The sequence below is a fragment of the Serinus canaria genome, chromosome Z (assembly GCF_022539315.1).
Source record: "Serinus canaria isolate serCan28SL12 chromosome Z, serCan2020, whole genome shotgun sequence".
NCBI lineage: Eukaryota > Metazoa > Chordata > Aves > Passeriformes > Fringillidae > Serinus > Serinus canaria.
The window spans coordinates 48,034,016-48,040,561 of NC_066343.1; positions in this window are offsets into that span (position 1 = coordinate 48,034,016).

Sequence of the window (6,546 nt, forward strand, 5' to 3'; positions counted from 1 at the left end):
GGAGCAAGACTCTTCTCAGTAAGGCAAAGGAACAGGACAAGAGACAATATGCAGGAACTGATGCACAGAAAGTTCCATCTGAATATGAGGATGGTCTTCTGTACTGTGATTGACCACTCACTATAGAAGACTGCCAAGAAAGGTTTTGGAGTCTCCCTCACTGGCAATATTCAAGAACACTCTAGACACACTCCTGTGCAATGTGCTCTAGGATAGTCTACTTCAACAGGTAGGTAGGACCAGATGTCGCCTTGTGCTCCCTTCCAACCTCACCCATTCTCTGATTCTGTAAAGGGCTCAAACTGGTGCTTCCAGTTTGATTGGGCATTGTTTTATCATCACCAGGTCTGCTCCTGGTTTGCGTTCTACTTTTAAGTGGAGTCATGGTGTTTGCTTTAGCTGGTTTCTTTGAATCTCATAAAAGAGAGATTACTACATGAAATATTGCCTCCTGGGTGTCATTCTCAGACCCTTCTGAGGTTGAGTCATTAGTAAATGGGTTCAAGCCTTTCATGACTTTTCTTGTGGATTGTATAGCTATTGAGAGTTTTCAAGAAAAAAAGTCATTTGAGCATTTAACTTGCATTAATAAATCTCATCCTAACAAAGGAAGAGGATATTCTAGCATATGTAGAAACTACTTAGTCAGTTTCATATCTCAAATTTTACAGTTGATGAGTTATAGGAATGGCTGCAAAGCTCTTCTTCCCTTGTCCCAGCAACTGGTATTTTAACTTTGCTTAGCAGACTCTTACAGATAGTTATTACTAAACATGAGAGCCTTCTACAAATCAAATATCTCTTGTTTAATTCCCTGGTTTTACTGGAATTAGGGTATTTGCTGGAGATGCCTTGATATTTTCCCCTGGTCATCTCTACTCATTGCCAAAAAATCCTCCAATATCACAATAATTACATCTTCTAGTTAACCCATCCTGCCTATAAATAATGCAAGGATTTAGGGCAAAGGCAAGGCAGAAGCGTCTTTCAGTCCTCTGCCTAATTGCTCCTGTTTCACCTTTTCTAATACCATTCTATTTTCTTCCACAGCAAAAAGGTATTCAATACAGTTTAATATCCCCTTCATTGGAGTTATTAGTCAGCACCATAATTTCCAAAACTTCCTTCAAGATTCTGTCAGTGGGAAGCATTTGCAGTTCAGCAAATCTGAGGTATAAAAAAGGACACATGAAAAAGACTGGAAGACCCTCTGCTTCCACTGCTTGATTGAAAGGTGACTGTTTCAGTGGCTGGAAGTGAGTCTGACCCAAGTCTGGTCCACAATAGGATTAAAGTCCTCACTATCTCTCATATGCTTTTTATTTTGATATATATCCTCTTTATCCATCCCTGCCCCAATGTTACATGTGGTGGAAAGGAAGAAACTAATGCTTACATGTGTTTCAGCTCCTCCCCTCCACAGCATACTTGCAGATTTTCCTACTCAATACATGGAACCAACATAGCTCATCCCATTTTACACTTTCCAGCATATAATCCAAATGGCTACAGGAGGAAAAAAAAAGCAATAATGTCCTCTTGAAAAGCAATAATGTCCTCTTTGGTCAGTGGCGGTGCTGATGAGAAAAGTAGGTAATGCTAAAGGGCAAACTGAGAGAGTAGCAGAGTATGTAGGAGGGAGGGGGTGACAGAAGCTCAAAAATTATTAGAATTATTATGGCGAGGAAAGGAGTCAAGGATAAGAAAATAAAACTTAGGTGAAGTGAGAAAAGTACTAAGATCTAATTGGAGTCAAACTCAAGAAATTAGTGACAAAAAAGCATAGAGTTGAAAAGAAAACAAAAATTTGACATGGTATTTTATGAGATAAGACAAAGCTAGTTTTCTAGGAATAAAACTGAAGTGTATAGAACAAGAGTGAAATAAAATGAAACAAATAAATTGAGAATGACACAATGATAAGTATGATTTTGTTTTAAAATTTAGTTCTTTTATGATGGAGTATTCAAAAGAAAACCATTATGCTTTTTTTGTTTTGCTTTGTTTTTTGAGATAAAATAGTCAAAAGTTTAAAAATATGGGATAGAAAGTGGGAACTATTAGAATGGGACCTTTGTATATGTAGGAATTTTCATAGTTTTCCATGGGTAGGTTGCTTTAGCATGAAAATAAAGATAATTGGACACTTGAGATTATGTTTGTACTGGTATTTGAAATGCTGCCTGAATTCTTAAGAATACTGTAATTGTTTTGCAAACTTAATCTTTGCCAGTAGGAGACCTCTGTAATGACCTTAATGTGGATAGAGTAATGGTGATAGCAGAAGAAGGGACCAATTAAATTGACAAAGAGACAAATGTGCAGGACATGTGAGGAGGAGGTGGAAGCATCATACCAAGCAAAGGAAGTTGAAAGAAGCCACTGGAAGAGGGAAATTAGAGCCACAGTTTTAAGAAGGAGCTATGCAAGGGGGGCAGTCATCCAAGAAGGAAAAGAAAAGAAATTTTTTAAGGACTTATTTTCTGGACAGTCTTGTAATGATTTGCAGGCAATATAATAATCTGTGTGGGTTATTTCACCATTATCAGATGTGTCTTCTGGGAAAGAGGAAGAGAGGAAGGAAATTGAAATTGTCCTTCTACCGAACTGAGCAGAAATATGTCACTTAACTCCCATGAAGTCAATGTGACTATTTCAGAATGGAAAGGAGAAAACCAGGATGGCTGACTTCATTAACCTAATTTAAACTTGTTAAAAAGAACAAAAGCAAATGAAGTATGAATGTTACAAATAGAAATACAAAAAAATTGTGACAGTAAGAGTTCACAACATAAATATTTCTATTTGATTATAATGGGAACAGAGATGATAACGTCAAAAACAATAGCTGTAGCAATGATTCTTCTGCCAGAAGGGTTGAGGCAAAAGTTGTTAGCTCAAGTGTTGGCTCTGGGAAGACTGGAATGAGAAGAAGTTTACACTGAGCAGCCTAAGAGTTAAAGGCAACAGAGCAATGAGTTTTGCCTTGATTAGACCTAATAAAAGTTATTTTTATTTTCATTGAGAAGAGTCCCCGTGCTGAGGACCATTGTACCTGCTCCTGTAGTAGTGTACTTAAAGCTCAGGGAAGTAAAATAAGTCTTAATTTACTTTCTACAATCTGCTTTTATATATTTGCATAACATTTTTTTCTATGAAAAGGGTAAAAAGAAGTAAGGACACTACATCATTCTTATAAGGCCCTTCCAGAACTGATTCAGAAATTCACATGCTTCTTTACATAGCTCCGCTGTTTCTAACAAACTTGCTTTAAGAATTTAACTCAGAATGTACTTTTTTCTGTTAAAAGCTTGCTAATTCCTGTAAGTGAAGTTGTCAGCCTTATTTATTTCAGATGTTACTAATCTTTGCAGTGAAAACTAACATTTCATGAGCTGGTAATCTCTGCTCTGTGTATGATTTAGGGCCTTTTTCTTGGTTTGGACTGTTCTTGTCAGTTTAGGTATCAATATGATATATTGCAGCATATTCGAATCTTTCATTTTTTAAAGGAAATGTAGTGATTTTATGAAGAATTATGATTTTTAATTGTGTTTCAATTTTGACATTATTGAAATGGCTGAGATGTTACATTTTCTTTCACGTTTTTGTTTATTAATTCTGTGATGTTTTTGCCATATCTAATCATATTGCATTCTCTTAATTCATCTTTCTAAAAAGATGCTAAAGAGCAAAAACAATTGTGTTGAGTATAGTGTTCATTGTCATGTAGTTTATAGTTTTAACATAAATAAATATTTTATGTGTATCATAAAGCCAGTCTTCTCTAGCAAGGCAGTCGAATGTTAAAGTATTTAACAACTACTTGAGAAATTTAAATGGCAAGGAGTGCTATTAATGCTTAGTTGGTCAACAGGGGTTTTGAGGTATTCGGGAATAAACATGCAACTCATCATGCAAGCATAGAAGTTAGAAAATTGAGTGTAAAACTGGTTATTATTTCTCACATTGTTATGTAAAAGGAAGGGGGCATATCTATTGTATGTGTTGTCGTCCATTTCTTCTCTGACTCAGAAATGGTAGTCTCTGCAAGTCTGAGCCCCTGTTATTCTGGAAATTATATGAAAGGATTACATATATGAGGCCATTAAGAGCTTTCCACAGTACTATTGTCTTCCATGCATGTGGGTGTTTCTGTGTAAAAAACAGAATGGTGTAAACACAGTCTTAACATAGAGCTGTATTCAGTCCTCAAAATTTGTCTTAACCAGGAGTACAAACCAATTTCCTTCAAAAACCTCCAGATAGTTTGGAGCCTTACTACGTAAGATACCACCATTTCTTTACTAAGTTATCTATCATCTTTATGATGATACTTGATGCCCTAATTATCTGCATTATGCCCAGAAATGGCAGCTGCTGCTTCAAGATGGGTCCTGGGACGGTGTGGGGAGCCTTGGGCACCTGCTCAGTTTGGTTCAAGCCCTCACTCCCTGGAGCGTCAGGTTGGGCCAGGATGCTACATTGTTGCTTTTGTTGGATTAGTTTTTGCTAGCTTGAAGCAAAAAGCTGGGGATTTTCTCCCTTCCACCTAGCCTGGAGGCTGTACAGGAATCCTCTCCGCTGTTTTGGGGTTTTTTTGCTTGAACTGTTTTGGCTTTGTTGGGTTTTTTTTGGTCTGTCCAGGGAGCTGGTGGGGGGCCGCAGCAAACCTGAGACCTCATAGAAGCTGATCCAACATGAGAAATGACACTGAAATTTACCAATTTAGCCTGCTGTGAGGAGAAGACCAGTGCCAGAAATCCAACAGGTTCCAACTGCTGAGAGAAATTTTTCTCTCCCTCCCCCTGAGACAAAGGAGGACAGCCACCATTTTTGCCTCCTGGCCACACAATGAGGTGGGGGTGGGATATAAGTTTCAAATTATTGGTTTTTTCTGTGCCTTCTGGGTGTCTTGCTTTGTTAATAAATGCCTTTTTTGTTTTTCAATTTTTTTCTTTTTTTCACTTTCACCAACTAATATTCATTATTCTCATTGGCAATAGGGGAATGTTGGAGCCCTTCTCTATAGAGAAAAACCCTTTTTTTTTCTCTAAACCAACACACAAGTCATCACTGTAAGACTGAAACTGTCCCATGATCTCACCACATGAGCCAGCACTGTGCTCAGGTGGCCAAGAAGGCCAGTGGCATCCTGGCTTGTGGCCAGCAGAACCAGGGCAGTCATCTTCCATCTGCACTCAGCACTGGTGAGGCCACACGCCAAGTCCTCTGTCCAGTTTTTGGCCCCTCCCTACAGCAAAGACATGGAGGTGCTGAAGTGTTTCCAGAGAAGGGCAGCAAAGCTGCTGAGGTATCTGGAGGGTAAGTCCTATGAGGAGTGACTGAAGGAGCCAGAGTTGTTTAGCTTGAAGAATAGGAGGCCGAGAGGGAATGTTATCACTTTCTAAAACTTACTGAAGGGAAGGTGGGGATCACTTTCTTCTCCCAGGTAATAAGTGACAGGATAAAAGAAAATAGATTCAGGCTGCACCAGGGGAGATTTAGATTGGATATTAGGAAATGCATGGATGGGACAATTAGGGACACGGTTTAGTGGTGAACAAGGCAGGGCTATGTTAACAGTTGGACTTGATAATTTTAGAGGTCCTTTCCAACCTAAATGATTCTGTAAAATTAACTCATCAAGTTCCAGTTCTTCTCCAAACTGGCATCATATTTAACCAATTGCATCATGTTTAACCAAACACATCAATTTCTTGTGGATCCAGGTAAGACTGTAGGTTAACAGTGTCTCATCAGCAACAGTATCAACTCTAATTCTTAGAACTGCTCCCAGTAAAACAGCACTAAGAGTAGCTCATAATTCCTAAAGATTATTCTCAGAATAATAAAGGATTAATACACTCCTATTACATCAAAATCTGCAAGTGTAAAGACTAGAAATAGCACATGTCAGGACACTAGTTTCAGGTCTAAATCTCGATGGAGTGGCATCTCCATAGTTTATAAGTATTAGTATGGGTTACAGCAGTCTAGGTCTTTCACTCAAAAATGGCCCAAAAATGCCAGCTAATTCCCCCTGAAATGCTAGCTTGGCAGAGCCATCTTCCAGCCTGATCTAGCCTTTCACTCATAGCAGATCCAGCCTCTACTGTATACCATCATCCTTTGCTACCCTTCCAAACTGAAATGCTAAACTCAGTTGAAATTAAACTATACCTATTCTTATATGTTTTTGGTCTGATTGGATTCATAAAACCACAGAACGGTTTACTTGGAAGGAACATTAAAAGGTGATTTTAATCCAGCTCCTCCGCTTGTAATGGGTGGGGACATCTACCACTCAACCAGGTTGCTCAGGGTCTCATCCAGCCTGGTCTTGAGCCTTTCCAAGGATGGGGCATCTACAGCTTCTCAGGGCAACCTGTTCCTGTTGGGAACAGGAACCTGTTCCAGTTCAGGGTCTCACCATCCTGATAATGAAAAATTTCTTCCTTGTATCCACTCTGACTCTACTCTCTTTTAAACCATTACTATAAAGTTTGTGCCCATTTTTCTTATAGGCCCCCTTTAACTATTTAA